The following is an 18011-nucleotide window of genomic DNA, read 5'->3' on the forward strand; positions in this document are numbered from 1 at the left end:
AGTGGTCTACCAAATTGTCAAATTGGCAGCGCACGGCGGTGCGCTGCACGAAATTAGCACTGCGCAGGCTCGCGCCCCCTGCACTGCGCCACGAAATTAGAGCCCTCAGACTCCATCCCGGCTGAAATCATCCTATCTCTAGACGCCGAAAAGGCTTTTGATCGGGTGGAGTGGAGCTACTTGTTCCATATTCTATCTATTCCCCATCTCTGTTTGCTCTAGCGGTCAAGCCCTAAGCCGTATGGCTTCGTTATGAAGATAAATTTGAAGGGATTTTCTCGATTTGGCTTATCTCTTTATGCAGATGACCTTCTGCTTTACATCACCAATCCAACTTCATCACTTCCTGTTATCTTGGATATTCTAGAACAATTTAGGAAATTATCTGGCTATAAAATTAACCTACATAAAAGCCAGTGCTTTCCAATTAACTCCACTGCAGAGAACGTCCCTCTAGCAACTCTTCCCTTTTAGGAAAGCGACCCAAGGATTAAAATATCTTGGTGTTCTTGTAACAAAACCATTCTCTGAATTTTTTGCAAAAAACTTTCAACCTTTACTTGAGCACTGGAGATCAGTTCTATTTCGTATAGGCTTCACCCTTTAAGGCTATCGCTAGTTGGTTTACCCTAGTGCGTCAGCGCAGCACTGAAAAAACTTGGTCCACGCCCACCCACGTGATGGGCCTCCCGCGCTACCTGCCTATAAATAGCCACAGGTTCATACAATCTGCTTCCTCTTTTTCTTCAGCAGTCATGAGCATCACTAGGAGAACTTCGGTAGCAGTAGGCTTGTCACGATACTGGATTTCTAACTTCGATACAATATTTTGAAAAATATAAATTTTCGATACGATTTTCGATACCACGCAACCAGGGCTTGACATTAACATTTTTGCCCACCAGCCACTGTGGCTAGTGGTTTTTCAGAGTTACTAGCCACTCATCATTTTCACTAGCCACAATTTTGTTGTTGGATAATTAAGTCTAATATGATGAAAGCAGACAAAAACATGCTAAAGTTTACTTGAACTAGATCTAAAACCTTTTTAAATGTGAATGACCTCTGTTTACACTTAAATCAAGACTACATAAATGTTTAACCCCATTATCAGGAATTTAGTTCTAAAATGGTTGTGCTCCTTTCATATGAAAATTTGCAGACAATTAAGACAAAGTAATTAAAGGAGGAGTTTATTATTGCATTGACTGAAATTTGTTATACTTGAAGGTTAATTGAAAAGATAAAAAATAAACTGAAAAACTAGCAAGAAAAAATGTTTGCTTAGATATTTATTTACAACAGTAATTTTTCAGTAATAAACTAAGTACCATACTTTCTGGGCTATGTCACTTAGTAGTATAATTATACATTTTTTAAAGTCGTATCAAACAAAAGAAGAAAAAAAACGTCATGAAGACGAAAACAGCAGATAGGCTATAAGTCACACTGGGGCATAAGTTTCATTTATTAAGAATGATTTGGTTTGTTTACAGTATTCCCAGAGTGAACTTTTTACATGTAACTGTGATAAATGTGTGTACATGTGTGTAACTCTTCGGTTAACGAGCAGCGCAGCCGCGAGTCATCAAAGCAGCACACCGCTCCTTCACACACGAAACGCTCCCAGTTTGCTCCGGCTGATGCCAAATTAAATTTTCATGAGCCCACGGACAGAGATTCTCTGCCCCGTGTGGACAGGTTGGCTACACCTTTTTCCCTCTCTTCACAGACAGTGGAAAACGAGCCTGATCAGCCCTTTCGGTCCGAGCCCCCCTATGGGCTGCAGCGCAGCTTTCTCTGACGCAAGCAGCGGCGGCAGGGGCTCTAAGCTGGCTCACCTCTCTCTCGGAGGAGTAGCCACAGCAACATGTGCGCCCACTCTCAGAGCGTTGCTCAAAGTGCCGGCGCGTATGTTCGCTGGACAGGTGGATGGACAGGCTGATTGCTAGGGGCAGTTTGCTTCGACTCCTCCACCGTTCAGCGGGATTCTGGAGACACACCTGTCCTCACAGGACCAGTGTGTGTTCCTCCAGAAGGAGGTGCAGGAGCTTCTGCTAAAAATGTAATCTCCAGAGTCCCACGGGGAGAGGAGAATCAGGGGTTTTACTCCCGCTATTTCCTGGTTCCCAAGAAAACGGGAGGGATGAGACCCATTCTGTACCTGTCACTGTTCAACAAAGTGATAATGCAGCGTCTGTTTCACATGCTGATGACAAAAGAAGTACTGGAATGTATCCACGAAAACGATTATTTCACTTCGGGGGACCTGAAAGACGCATACTTCCACGTCTCTATTATTCAGAAACACGGGAAATTCCTTCGTTTCTCATTTCAATGGGTCCAATACCAGTATAATTGTCTCCCCTTCGGTTATTCTCTTGCTCCCCGCATGTTCTCCAAGTGTGTGGAGGCAGCTCTGCAGCCACTACACAGGAGAGGGATGAGAGTTCTCTTTTACCTGGACGACCTGCTTTTGCTGGCTCGATCCAGGGAGGAGGCTGCAGCACAGACCCGGTGTTGGTGTCTCACCTGTCAAAGCTGGGCTTCGCTATTAAGAGCTCACTTTTTCCGTCTCAGCAGATAGTTTATCTGGAAGTGGAGCTGAATTCAGCCACAATGAGCGCGCGGCTATCTCAGGAGAGGTCGCAGACTCTGACAGCCCTCCTCAGACGAGTTGTCCCCGGCAGAGTGGTGACAGCAGTCTCTATTATGCGGCTGCATGGCACAATGTCAGCAGCTCACGTGATAGTACCGTTGGGACTGCTTCACATGAGGCGGCTACAGAGGTGGTTCATCCGTCTGTGCATCGACCCGGTGCGTCAGCCAGGGACCCAGTCCCGTTAGGGAAGGCATCATGTCACGTTTCTGTGTTCACGGATGCTTCTCTCTTGGGGTGGGGGAGCACGTGTCTCTCTCAGGTAGAGGGGGGGCAGTGGCCAGCTCACATGTCTCTCCACATAAATGCGTTGGAGCTTCTAACAGTGTGGAAAGTGGTCCAGCATTTCGCTCCTGTTTTACAGAAGCAGCATGTTCTGATCCACACAGACAACCAAGTAACAGCGGCTTATATAAACCGTCAGGGCGGTGTGCGCTCGGCGCAGCTGCTAGACATAGCCAGAAAGTTGTTATGTTGGGCGCACAGACATCTCCTCTCGATCAGAGCGGTGAACATTCCTGGTGTGCTAAACAGGGGGGCGGACATCATGTCGAGGGGAGGTCCTCAGGCGAGAGACTGGAGCCTGCACTCCGAGCTGGTGTTTCAGATTTGGTCTATGTTCGGTAAGGCAGAGGTGGACGTGTTCGCAGCGCGAGAAAACACTCAGTGTGCCCTGTGGTTCTCTCTGAGCGCACGAGACAACCCCCCTCTGGGGGTGGATGCGTTCTCACACCGCCCCTGGCCCCAAAAGCTTCTTTATGCTTTTCCGCCCGTCCCTCGGATTGCTCGGTTTCTGAGGAGGATTCAGGAGGAGCAGCTGTCAGCTGTCCTCATAGCTCCGGAACGCACGGGAGCGTCATGGTTTCCATGGTTACAGCGCCTGCTAGTGGGTCTGCAATGGATGATCCAGTGGCGGGGGGATGCTCTCTCCCAAGCAGGGGAATGATCAGGAGTTTCCCAGTGATAGGTCAGCGTCTGTGGGCCTGGCTGCTGAAAGGGAGCGCTTAGAGAGGCTCGGACTCTCGCCCGGGGTTGTGCGCACAATCCAGAGCGCAAAAGCTGCATCCACGAGAGCAGCTTTTCAGCGCTGGTGCATGGAGTCAGGCTGGGACCCAGTGACTTGTCCCCTGCCTCGCGTGCTGTCTTTCCTCCAGCTCCTAATGGACAGAGGATTGGTTTTAGAACGGTTAAAACTTATGCAGCTGCGATTTCAGCTTGTCATGAAGGGTTTGGTGACAGAACTGTGTTTAGTCACCCGCTGATGAAACGCTTGCTCAAAGGCGTGAGGAGAGACAGACTGATTTCTCGTTCTTTTGCTCCTCGGTGGGATTTATTGCTGGTTTTACGGGCGTTGAGCAAGGCTCCGTTTGAACCCCTGTCTCAAATCTCACAAAAGTTCTTATCACTAAAGACAGCTCTACTTTTAGCTCTTACGTCAGCTAAGAGAGTGAGAGATATGTCAGCTCTCTCGGTTGCTCCATCTTGCCTGCGCATTCAGGGAGATTGCAGCTCGGCTGTTCTACGCCCTAATCCTTCCTACATGCCTAAGAATATTAATAGCTCTTTTAAATGAAGAGTTATCAAGTTGGAGGGATTTTTCCCTCCTCCACATGTCTCTGGGGAGGAGACTACATCACACCTTTGGCCTGTGCGCGCTCTGTCATGTTATGTGGAGCGCACGGCCACACTGCATCACCCTCAGCGCTTATTTGTGCATCATAGAGAGCACTCGCAGGGGCGCCCTCTCTCTGCTCAGCGCCTGTCACATTGGCTGTGTGAGGCTATTTCACAGGCTTATGTGTCAGCTGGTTGTGTTCCTCCGGAGCACATCAGAGCACATTCTACGAGAGGAATTTCTTCCTCTGTGGCTTTGCACGGTGGGATGTCAGTGGAAGATATTTGCGCTGCAGCATCTTGGTCTTCCCCATGTTCTTTTGTTCGGTTTTATTTGAGGGATGTCTCTCTCTTCTCTATGTCCCACTCTGTGTAAGGAATCCTATCAGAGTGATAGTTAGGACATGAATGAATTCATTTTGTTTTTTGGATGAGACAGATGTGTTATTGAGTCTGTTCTGTTCATTGTTTGACTGTTACAATGCGTAACGGTCGTCTTCTCTGCTTTTCAGCAACAGAGTCGCAGAGTCAGCCCTTATGGATCGTGAGTATTCATTATCTGGAAGCTGATTAGGAAACACATCATCAGGCAGTTGGTTTTGCGCACGTATGCGCATTCAGGGCACAGGAGTTCACATGATGCAGAATTATGTGAATGGGTGTGTGTGCGGGCCTGAGTTAATTCTTGGAAGCTTTGATGCTGGGCTCTTTCGGATGAGGACCCAGTGAGGCATTGACTACATCCTGCTTTGCCTTTAACCCACAAGCGAAAGCCTTAAAGAGCGAAGCCTATACGAAATATAACGTTAGTTACGTATTGTAACTCCAGATTCTATGGGTATAGGTGCAGCCCTTTAAGCCATGTGCCTCACTGGTTCCCTTATCAGCTGAAGAAAAAGGCTGTTATCGGGAGCAGATTGTATGAACCCATGGCTATTTATAGGCAGGTAGCGCGGGCGGCCCATCACGTGTGGGCGTGGACTAAGTTTTTTCAGTGCTGCGCTGACGCGCGAGGGTAAACCCACTAGCGATAGCCTTAAAGTGCTGCGCCTATACTCATAGAATCTGGAGTTACAATACGTAACTAACGATCCGACTAGGTGGTCCACTATCCCTTTATCATTACCAGGTTGTATCAACCTGATCAAAATGATGGTACTTCCCTGCTTTCTTTATATCTTTCAACATGTTCCAGTGCTCATCTGAAAATCTTTTTTTCTTCACTTGGCCAGCTGAGTAATTCCTTTTTTTAAGGTGCAATAAATAAGCTAGAATAAAGATCAACTCTCCAAATTCCTAAATCTCTCTGGGGTCTGGCCTCACCTGATTTTTGCCATACTACTGGGCTAGCAATATCAGCAAATCCTTTATTGGAATGTTAAGGTCGCTCCTAATAATCACCCTCTATGGGCCTGCATGGAACCAGCCTCCTCACCCGTTGCGTTATGGTCAGTGATTTGTTCACAGTTAAGTTCACCAATCAAGCGAATAGCACAGAACGCCATTATTTCTGAGACCTTGAAAATTTGGAGTCAATTAAGGAAACAATTTGGCCTACATTCCTCATCGAAACTTGCTCCAGTTTATCGAAGCCTTTTTTTTCTTCCATCCTGCTCCAACTTAGCTTTTGAATCCTGGTCAAATAAAGGTCTGCAAATTCTTGATGACTTTTATATCCTGGGTGTTTTCCCTTCATTTGCAGAACTATCAAAAAAAAATCTCTACTTTAATCTCACTTATTTTTTAGATCCGTCATTCGTGAAAAATCAATTCCCTCACTTTCCCAAGATCTTTCTTCTTTCTTTCCCACTCTCCCTAAAGATCCTTAAAACCCCTTAAAACACTTAAAACCCACAGAGAGAGAAAAATAACACTGGTGTTTAGTGTTTAAAAAGCTCCTTGACCCAATTAAAACCGAGGTTCAATATAAAAAGGTCCTGTGAGGGTACTTAACTCAGAGAGGGGTGCATCCAACGTTGCTTCCCCTCAAAGCCAATGCCAGTGCCTCACAGCAACGGTCCCCTTGGCAACTCCACGGTGACTACCCAACATCAGCCTCCACCCAACCGTAAAGGCCCACAACCTGCTGCTGCTTCTTCTTCCTGAGCAATCGGGTCTTTTCAGGGTTGCTTCTCGTGCTTTGCTGCGGCCCTGCTGTCGTCCCTCTCTGCTATCTGTTGCTCTTTTTAGGTGTCTGTACTGAAGTCTTGCCCAACGGTCCCCAATGAGCTGGTTTTAGGGGGGATACTTCAGGGCCAGTCAGAAAAGTCATTACCTACCCACACACTTCATAAAACACAGCATGCAATAAAAATGTGAAAGACCAACCCTGTCACACATACACAGATTCTGAAGATTGTCGTTTAGGCTCCTGTATGGCAGCTGTTACTACTGTCAGTCATGTCTGTGACTTTTGAGGAGCTGACTGCACCCGGCGTACTGCCGGTAAACATCAGAGCAGGTTATTTTGACTTTTTTTTCTCGTCCTTTCGACTTTGATCTCAAATTATTTTTTGACTGTATTCTTGACATTTCAACTTTATTCCCGTCATTTCGACTTTAATCTTAAATTTGTTTTTCAACTTTATTCTGGTCATTTCCACTTTGATCTTGAAATTTCAATTTTATTCTCGTCATTTCAATTTCATGCTGCATTCCATTTGTATTCGGAAGTCAGAATTTCTGAGTTCCAGGTGGGAACGCCCAACAGGAACAGCTGCAGTTGCTCTGCAGCAGGCGATGTAGCTGATGCCGAAACAAATTGTCTTATGGCTGCCAGAATAGCTCTTCCTATGCTCTCAGCCATACCAGTCTCCCTCCACATTTTGTGCGATATATGTCTTTTTAATTAATTCAGCTAAAACACCACAATTAAATAAATCGGATTCTCTCTATCAGCTGTGATAGCAGCCGTTTATTTCTGACACTGCATGATAACATGTTGAACACCACAATGGTACCTCTGTGAGCTTTTATTTTGGTACTTCTTGTTACCGGGAGTTTCAATTTGTTTAAGATTTTTTGATGAAGGAATATGCAAATTTCTGTTCTTAAAACAGACCTAATGTGCAAAGAATTACATCATAGGTCTGTTGCCCCACCCTACAACTATATTAACTTTTTTGCTTATATGACCAAAATATGCAGCTCATCGATGCAGATTTTTCTCGACAACATATCAGTTGTAAATACTGACATAAGCATCCAATATTGATATCATCCAATATAACTGTGTATCCCTAATGCCATTTAACCAAACCTGAGCTTCTTTAGGCATAAAAATATGGTCAATCTAGAACTTTTTGTCAGTTATGTGTGCTACTGCAAGATGACTATCCTAAGATGTGTTGTGACTGCTTGTCTAATGAATGAATCCAGGCCCACGCAGTGATTCAGGAGTTGGAAGCCACCAGCTAACTGTATAATAATACAGTTAGCTGGCCACTCTCAGATTCACCTACACCCACTTGTGCCAAGTTTCAAACATCCATTCTGCACTTCCAGTTACCACTGGCAGGCATTTCAAAATAAAAGTGCATGTTTTACCAAACATCACAAGATAAAGGGGCTAACATGGATGGCTACCCTGCAAGTCTGCAGGTAATGCAACACCAATTGGATTAAAATGTTGGAAACAACCGTTACTTTAATTATACAATATATGTCATATTTCCAGGTGGTCAGTGCGAAAGAAGACCAATCACGATTCCACCTGATTCTAGTGGTGTCAAGGGGTGCGTCTCAATGCGCTAATTTTGTGCCCCTACCCACTCTATCTCCTCCGCAGCACCGGCAATACTTTTAGTCGCCATTTTGAAGACTGTCCCTAAGCAGTAACTGTACTTAGGGGAGAGAGGAGAGAGCATGTAGGAGACTGATCGGAGGAGCTATGATCGAGGAAACACGAGAGCTGGCTTTGCAGAGGTCTTTTCACTGACTGACACGCTCCCCATATGGAATATCACTCTCTGATTGGACGCTGCAGCGGCTCAGACTTCTCTACATGAAACTTCACAGACACAACAGAGTCTGATGAGAGAGAAAAGGCGAGCTGAGGACAGGTACAGAGGATTGTGCAGAAACTGATCATAAATCGATTATTAAGTGTTTGCTGTGAGTTTAAAGCGCAAAACACTGAACACAACCATCATCAAATCAATATAATGGAGGATTTTTACTGAAATCTAATAAATAGTATCTTTCTGAAACTCAACAAACTAGGTTAAATTAATAAGTTTCAGAGTTCACGATGTAGATAAAGGCTAAAGTATTCATAAATCTAACAATTACGCATTTTACCGGTAAAGTGATCCTCGAGCTTCTTAACTGCACACAGAATAAACTGAGTGCAGGTTTTTTTCATGGCAATGTGTTTCTTAAACTGGTTCAAGGAACAAAGCTCTGTTTACTGTTTATGTTATGTGCCGACACACAAACAGCTGTTAGAGCTGACTGACAGATGATCCAGAGGTGATCAGCTGATGCCGTCATCAGTGAAACACGTCACTTCATGTGACGCTCTGGAGGAGAGGATGTCCCATTGCTCTAAAAAGGAATCTCCTCCATCCTCTCTCCTCTCTTTATTTCTTCGCATCTTTATCGCTTTGAGATGCACCCAGGGCCTCCAGCTCTGCTTCGTAGCAGCCTCTCCCTTCCCCCCTCCTTCCCTCTTTTCCTTTTCCCAGGTGGGCATGAGTAAGGTGTGCGGAGTGCAGGCAGGTGCGCGGAGTGCAGGCAGGTGCAGGCGATTGGTAATCACCAGACTGGTTCACCAGCAGTCACCTTCCTCTGCCATAAAACCAGACTGCAGCCGCTACTGTGAGCTGGATCTTTGCATACCACTGTCAGTAGTAAGCTTAAACTCAGTCTTTTCTTTCATAATGCTCTGGATTTTAACACCCTGTTTCCTCAGATCCTGGACCCACTCTGCCTGACTCACCTGTATTTTCTTGATTATCCAACTCTGAAGCCTCCCCCGGCTCGCTTGCACACCTCCTCAGCCTGCCTTCCTTAAAGCTCTCCCCTCTCTTTGGCTGTCTAAGGTTTCCCCTCTCTCTCTGGGTCAGCTAACTCTCTAGTGCGAGCTCTGTAGTGTGGTTGGGTCTGTTTGGTTTTAGTCCGTTTAGTTGTGTCCTTTGTCATGAAGGTTGTGTGTTTCCTAGCTCAGGCTCATTTAGTCTGAGATAGTGTTTTCTGTTTATCTTCCTTGAGTTAATTTCAGCATAGCCTTCGTTTTGTAGCCTCCTGTGTAGCTCCTTATTTTGCCTGACTTCTTTAGTTAGTATTCTTCTCCAGCCAGTGTTTGTTTACCATGTGTTCTTTTTTTTCCTCTACTATATATGGTGTCTTTTACCTTTCCGCTGTTTTGAATTATTCTTATTAACGAGTGTTTTAATTGATTGTGTTTTTATCCAATGTGTTTTTATTGATCCTGATTTTAAGCCTGTACAGCACTTTGGCCAACTGGGGTTGTTTTAAAATGTGCTATATAAATAAAGTTTGACTTGACTTGACTTGACTTTGGTTATATAAATAAACTCTTTACTGCAAATTTTCTGGTCTGCTGTGTCTCCCTGTTGTCCTGCATTTGAGTCTCTGATCCATTATTTGACAAGTGGATGTACTGGGACCTAATCTAAAGTGTCACGGTGTCAGGGAAGAACACTCTCTTTATTGTGCATCCAACGTGAGTTTGACCTCCACTACCACCAGATGCAATTGAATTTCGAAGCATGCCAATAGCGGAATGCCCATTGTGCAAAGTAAGTCTTCCTTTGCAGATTTTGGCTCTTCATGTTCAGGAGTGCATGGAGTCTCAATCTGCAGCAGAAGATAATGTGGTAAATGTAGCTCTGGTATACTTGATTTTGCTTTGTGAATGTGACACTAATTTTATATTCTAACTGTTCTTCAGTTTTGTTGTAACACAGATATTTGTGGGTCATATTATAGACATGTCAAAGTGAGGTCCAGATGGTTCCTGCAGATGACAGCCTCTCCTCTGTGGCATGACACAGAGACATTTAATTGAATAGTTGCAGTACTTATAGTTAATTACTATATGACCTTTTGAGATGCCTGCAATGTAAAGGATGAGGGGCAGTATTTAACCCTTAGGATCCCAAGCAAGGAACAAAAATTGAATTTTTCTGATTTAAAAAAAATCTGGAAATAAGTTGGGAGTATACACAACACACTTTTAGGTTCCCTCAAGCATCAAGAACACAGGAAAAAGTGGTGTGGCCCTACCCTTACAGAATCTACAAATTCTGAGACCTAAGATAAGTTGATTGGAATTTTTAGGCCATTTTTGCTTCTGTCACATTTTTACTCACTGTGGACTTATTTTTCACTGCAATAATAATTTATACACTTCTATGAGGTCAGACGAACCAGGGCTGAAGCCAGATGTAACTCAACAACCTCTCATTAATATAGCATAACCAGAATACAAGAAAGTGTTCAATAAAGAAAAGCGGACATTGAAGTTTTCTGAATATTTACTTTAAATCAATGAAAACTGTGAATACCTATGTACAGAACACTTAATTCAAGTCTTGGATCAAAGAAAAAACAAGTTGTTAAGTATCTAAAAGCTCTGAACACACAAACTGTTGCTGATTGGTGCAGAGCAGCCCCAAGCTGAAACATGACACAAAGCAGATGGAAGGCAGTTCTCAAGAATTATTTAGATGTAAATACAGGACATATATCGAGGGCTTGTACAGAGTGTAGAATTACTTGTTTTTGTGCAGAATTGAGCTAGGGCAAATGGTTCATTTTCTGCAGATTTACAAAAAGGGCGTGTGAATAAACACTGCAAACGATGTCGATGGCAGTTTCACAAAACCATCGTTCTTTCCGGCATTTCCTCGGCATGTTGCTGACATCGCGTGTAATACATCAAGGTACCCTCGGAAACTTGAGAATCTGAGGATAACGCCACTTTTTACAGCTTATGAATAGGACAAACTGTTTGTACATGCCAGTCGGCCTGAGATCTTCAGGGTTACTCATTTATTAATCTCCATCAGAAGTTTTGATGCCATATCTGTTTCATCAAATTCACCCCAGAGTTCTTACAACTTCATGCAAGCACGTGTGGGGAAAGGTAAAATAGATAACATTATATAGTGAGATGCTATTACGACCTACTACCAATAGAGGTTGCTAGTGAGTTGTTTATACAGGGGTATAACCAGAAGAAGAGTGTGAGTTGCTATGATAGAAAACCTGTTGTAAGTTCCCCCCAAATTCAAAGTCAAGTCGAATAATAAGTAAATGCGTGCTTCTCTTCATAAATATCTGAAGATATTACATATAATATGGGGTTATTTTACATGAAGATGCAACTTACATTACCCGTTTTTGCTATTCTTTTCAACCAAGATTCTTATTGTACTTTTGTAGATGAATAGACGATCTTGAGACGGGTAAGGCAAATGCCTTGAGCCAGGATAATAGAGAAGAAGTCATCAAAAAGTAAATCTAGTGTTTAAATACATGAAGTTATCCTTGTGCATTTGTTTTCAACACAAGTGGTTTACTTCTACTGATTATGCTTACTGTTTGACAGTGTTGATGATATCTTGGAAACCATTTGTCGAAGAGTTGATGTTGAAAAGCAGTTCCGTATCCAGATCTCAACAAACATCCTTGAGAGAGGCCTTCTGTAGTGGTAACGCCAGCAGAAAAATTCTCCCACTGCTACACTGGCAGTCACCTTCTTTGGAGACACAGGGGTGGACACAGGTGCCCTCCGACAAAAAAGTCTCACTTTTTCAGTCTTACACAGACTCTTACAGAGCAAGCAGAAAATTAGATCGAGACTTAGATGTTGATTCAACTATTTAGTCATATTGTTTTGGCTTTTCTAACAAAACTGTGTCCCTGATTTATGGTTCTTAGGAGAATTCCATGATTCTCCTAAGAACCACGCGTCTTAAAGGGGTTCAATTTTATGACCTTTAAGCTACTGAATGAGAGTTTAAAAAATAAAAATAAAGAAAAGGACATCCTATGTTAAACTTTCATCTATTAAAAAAGATATGCACTTACTTAAGGATTTCTATTCTTGAGAAGTATGTTACGCTGCAAACTTTGTTTCTGTTCTCTTCTGTCTTTTCCTGTCTAAAGTCTTATCTACTGCTGTTACAAATTAGAAGAAATATAAAAAACGTGCAAATTATTTTGTTTGAGCACCACAGTAAATGCTTTGTTTTGTTTTGTTTTTATGTTGAAATGGTGACTGGAATTGAAGGTCGATTCTTTGAGGGACCTCGACATCACAAAAGCCCACAATATTCTCTGACTGATTTTGATTGTGGTCTCTACAGGTGTGTTTATATTTTTATGCTGATCATTTTGTAAGGTATTCTAACTTAAGTGATACAACTGTGCAATCATTTTGTGAAAAGGACCGTAGGAGAGATTTTAGCTGCAAGTTTGGCTCAAGGTGCCCCGACCCCAGCCTTTTTCAGCCCTGGGACCTACAGTTACCTCGGTAGTGGCCATATAAATCCAATAATTCTCAACAGTGATGCAGTAGCAGATGACCAGTTTCGAGGGTTAATTGACCAGGTATAACCTTGATGTGCTGGAAATGATGAGCTATAAGAGGATATAGAGCATATTGTGTCAAGAAATACTGTTAAAATATATATATATATATATATATATATATATATATATATATATATATATATATATATATATATATATATTTTTTTTTTTTTTTTTTTTTTTTTTTTTTTTTTGCCGTGGTCATTTTATTTTCAGGTTGAGCTTTGAACTGCCTGATCTAGCGGATGAAATCCTAAACTGTGGATATACTGTTTATACTATCTATCTCCAACAGGGAGTCCATTGTTAGGTATGCAATTTTTTCTGTATGCACAAAATGTACATACAGAATGGAGGGTGCCATTCTGTATGTACAGAATGTTGTGGTGTTACAGGTCCCGGGCACGGTGACCACAATAACAAAAAGAAATCAATCTGCAGAATAAAGGTAGAGTCTCAGAGTCAGAACGACAGGAGCACTCGTATCTTTCTCCAGATTGCGTCTCTTTAATTCTGACTAACTTGTGTACAAAAGACATAGTGCATTTTCTTTGTCCTAAGGAAAAATATCCTCCTAAAAACAACCAAATCTGGTTTATGTGTAACAGTTCTATTCACAACAGCTATAAACTGCATATTTCTGTGCTTTCAAACACTTTAAAGTGACTTAAGTTTTACTAAACATCTTTAATAACAAAGTGACAAAACACATTTAAGATTACTCATCCACACTCTTATGTAAGTGCTACAGCTTTTTCATATATAGACATTGCACTTAAACTGTACATTTCTAACTGAACATGACTTTCTCTGAATTACAAAACAAATACACAACTAGGAAATGTTAAAACACTAAGAGTCACATCAGGAACCGTTTCACATGAGTGGGAGCATTATGTGAGTACAAAACCCTACACAGATGTTAATGAGACAATACAATACAAAACCTTAACCATCTACTGACCTGCAGAATAAAGGTAGAGGCTCAGAGTCAGGACAACAGGAGCACTCGGATCTTTCTCCAGATTGCGTCTGAGGGGAGTGAGATTTTTTTCCCTAGGATGAAATCGGGAAATCCACGCCCCCAGCCCATGTGATTGGTTCCTGCAGCATCTCTTCTTCTTCTGTGTAATCCTGCTGATTTGTCATCGAGTGCGTTTCATGCGCCACCATCGGTCTCCGAGGGAAATGAGGCTTAATAACATTTAAAATGTCACACTACTTTAGAATTACCACATATTAAATTTCAATTCAAGAACTGAACACTTTCAACACAGCGTGGTGAGAGCGGCGATGTAATTGCAGTGAAAATATAAAAACCATTCGAGCATTCGAGGTAGAAGTGTGTGGAAGTGTGGAAGTGAGAGACGTGGAGGGTTTTATAGCCCACTACCCCTCCCCACGGATCAGTTTGGAAATGGCCCTTAATGTGGCGGACACTCCGCGAGAACGCGCAAACGGAGGGGTAAGCTGGTAGGGAGAGTGTGTAGGGGGCGGTTTGAAAAAGGCCCTGGGTGCATCCGAATAGTCCTTTTTTGATAAGGAACCTTCCTAACTGAAGAAATGACCCGGAAGCATTTACGCGTCGGCCATGATAAGTGCCGTTCGAATTCTCCAAAAGTTAAGGAAAGGAGGGTCGTTGCTTCCTTTAATATCTCCTTTAGCTTAGGAAACACCGGACCATCCTTTTCAAAAGGAAAGGAGAAGAAAACGCCCCATAATGCCTTGCGGCAAGTGACGTGTATAAATACGGCTCCTGCCGAAAGTTTATGGAAACTTATGATGGAGAAGGGACAGAAATTATGTGCGAGACTGTTGCTTTTCTAACATTTACCATCATGTGTCTGCCTGAATGTGTTTATTGTGTTCACGATGTATGAACCTCAAAAAGATTTATAACCCGAAACGTTTGGTTGCAATTCCGAACTGAAGCAATGGATCACTAGTGATAGAAGTAATAATGTTTATTAAAATAAATAAAAGAAGGACAAATGAGGAATATTACAATACTCCAAATATAATAAATTCAAACAATGTTCATAATGATATATGTGAATGAAACAGGGGGTGTAGTGTTTCTGACAGTCTGCTGTATTATCCAAGACAGTCCTCTTGTGTTATTAGGCAGATTGTCAACATTTATAGATGCTCTCACGAACCTCACAGCTGTGAGCAGGAAACACACACTGTATGACCAAAGACAAAACACCATCACATCTCCGCTGATCATGGATTATTGATGTTAGCCGGTGAAGACAAGAAACAATGTGAGATAAGGCACAGGACAAATGCGCTTCTTGTAGTTCATTTTTCAAACATTGTAGTTCGTCGTGACTTCGTCACAAGTAATTGTCGTCACATAAATATGACATCAAAGTGAAAGTGTAGTCGAATTCCTCTTTGGCCGCAGTTCTCCTTTCCTCTCATCTTTTCCCCTCCTTCCCTTGACCCTGTGACGTTTTTTATCGGGGTTAAGGTAAAGTGGATAGGAAAGGCCTTAGGAAGGACTATTCGGATCCACCCCCTGAGGGGAAGGCGGGGTGTTCGTCCACAGTAGGCAACCGGGGTGCGCGACTACAGTGACAAGGTTCCGCTTTCTGTTTCTATCCCTTATTGATACATATGTTCACAGTGATGCATCTCAAAATTCTAAGTAAAACTCTTCTTATTGACGAAGCATATTTATAAAGAGTGAGGCAACAAACAAAGGTTGATCCATGCATCAACAAAAACAATAACCATACTAAATGTGGTTACACATATTTAGGTGTACCACAGTGGCCCAACTGAAAGACCATTTACAGGCTCAGCAAACTTTTGCAGGAGTTTGGAGTTTATTAATTTTTTAATTTTTTTTTTAATTTATTTGATTTACAGGGACAATGCATATTAATAGACATTTACAGTAAATATGCCAGAGTTAGCCAAAAGGCTAATTTTCATCTGTAGTCCCTGGCCAGATGTTAAAATGGTCAACCTAAAAAGCACAAGATGAAATAAAACAGAGCAGAATGAGAGAATGCAGAGTTCGTTATTGAAAAAAAAAAAAAAAAAAAAAAAAAAAAAAGAAAAGAAAATAAATCAATAAAATCACACCCTAAAGTTAAACAGTACTAGGATCTGAGAGAGAAGAAGAGAGAGACAGAAAGAGAGAAAGAGAAATAAAATAATAATTATAATACATAAGGGTAAATAACCACATATATGAAAAAGAGAGGCAGCTGCATAAGGTAGGTTTCCAAATCATGCAAAGCATATAAAGAATCAACAGAGAACACAAAATACAAGGCCATGCAAGTAAGACATAAGGTATACCAAGGTACTGTTAACACAGGACAGATCTATATAAAAGCATATGATTATTAAAATAAAGCATGCATGACTGGGTTGAGCAGCAGAGGAAAGAGAAACAAAACCAAAAATGCAACATAGCACAGAAAAAAACATATACAGTTGGCTCTTGCATGCACAAGACAATTTTGCAGAAGGCAGACATGAGGTAGCAGGGACAGGGGTAATGGTTTTAGTGCTGGCAGTTTTGACTTTTTATAAGCCACTGTTTTAAGTAAGACCTGAATGACTGATATGTGTTGAGCTCTCTGACAGTAGATGGTATGTTATTCCATTCTCGAGAGGCTTGGACAGAGAAAACTGACTGACTAAATATAATTTATTCCTTACCAGGTATTAGCCTATACTGCTCTGGCAGGGGGGACAGCCGATGTAAACTAGCCTTTTGGCTAACTCGGGTGCATTTACATTTTTTTTTTTTAATGAAATGTTTATTAATGTGCAGTGTCCCTCCGAAACAAATAAAGGAAAATGAAATGAAATGAAAATGACTAAAAGTGCTTTTTCGAAGAGGGATAATGCAGTCTCCTCTTGTGACTCCTCTTGTGTGATGGGAATTTGTTCTAAGACTGACAAAATCAGAAAGCGGTGGGGGAGCCATATCGCGTGTGATTTTATAGACGAGACATGCATTTATGTGTTTTACCAAGTTTTCCCAGCTTAGAAGCTTATGCTTTTTCAGAATCTCACAATGATGAAATTGTTTTTGTTGTTTGTCAAAGACTTTAAGTGTTTGCTTATACAAAGACTGAAGTGGTTTCAAGGTTGTTTGACCAGCCTGGGACCAGCTAGTTAGACAGTAGGTCATGTGACAAAATATCATTGAATGCATGTACATCTTGGCTGCTTCGGTGGACATGGAGTTCCTGATAACTCTGAAATTTGCAAGGTTAAACTTCACCTGTTTACAGACTTTTTTTACATGTTCCCTGAATTTTAGATTAGAATCAAGAATAACACCCAGGTATTTAAATTCTTTTACAATCTGTAGCTTTTCACCTGATACAATAATATCAGGGTCTTCAGAGTCACCTGTTTTAGAGAAGAACATTCCAACTGTTTTAGATAAATTTAGTTGGAGACAGCACTGATTGAGCCATGCTGTGATTTTAGCCATTGCATTGGTCAGTTTTAGAGCTACTTCTGCTTTGGTCAAGCCATGTACATACAAAACAGTGTCATCAGCATACATTTGGATATAAACCTCAGGACACACAGATGGCAAGTCATTGACATACAAACAGAATAGGAGTGGGCCCAATATGGATCCCTGCGGAACACCAGTTGACAAGTAAAGGGCTTCAGATTGATGGTTATATATTCGCACAGTTTGATATCGATTATGAAGATATGACTCTACCCATTTAAGGGCATCAGAAGAAAAATTAAATGTGGATAACTTAGATAAAAGAACCCCATGATTGACAGTGTCAAAGGCTTTCCTGAGGTCCAGAAAAACAGCACCTACAAAGCCCCGACCATCTAGTAGTGACTTGATTTTTTCGATAAGGAAGCAATTTGCAGTCTCGGTTGAGTGGTTAGATCTGAAGCCAAACTGCATTGGATGCAGATGAAAAGAACTGTTGTTCAAGTAGTGTATAATTTGCTCAGCTGCCCATTTCTCTGCAACTTTGGAAATTACTGGTAAAATACTGATAGGTCTATAATTACAGGGGGAATGGGGATCACCGGATTTGTAAATTGGTGTGACAACTGCTGATTTCCATACTGTTGGAAATTCTCTTTCAGATATTGAGAGGTTAACAATACTTGTGACATGTTTGACAAGTGTTGGACAAAGATTTTTTAACATGGTGGTGTCCAT

The sequence above is a fragment of the Halichoeres trimaculatus genome, unplaced genomic scaffold (assembly GCF_033239565.1).
Source record: "Halichoeres trimaculatus isolate MK-OKI-2021-1 unplaced genomic scaffold, fHalTri1.1 fHalTri1_scaffold_34, whole genome shotgun sequence".
In the NCBI taxonomy this organism is placed as follows: domain Eukaryota; kingdom Metazoa; phylum Chordata; class Actinopteri; order Labriformes; family Labridae; genus Halichoeres; species Halichoeres trimaculatus.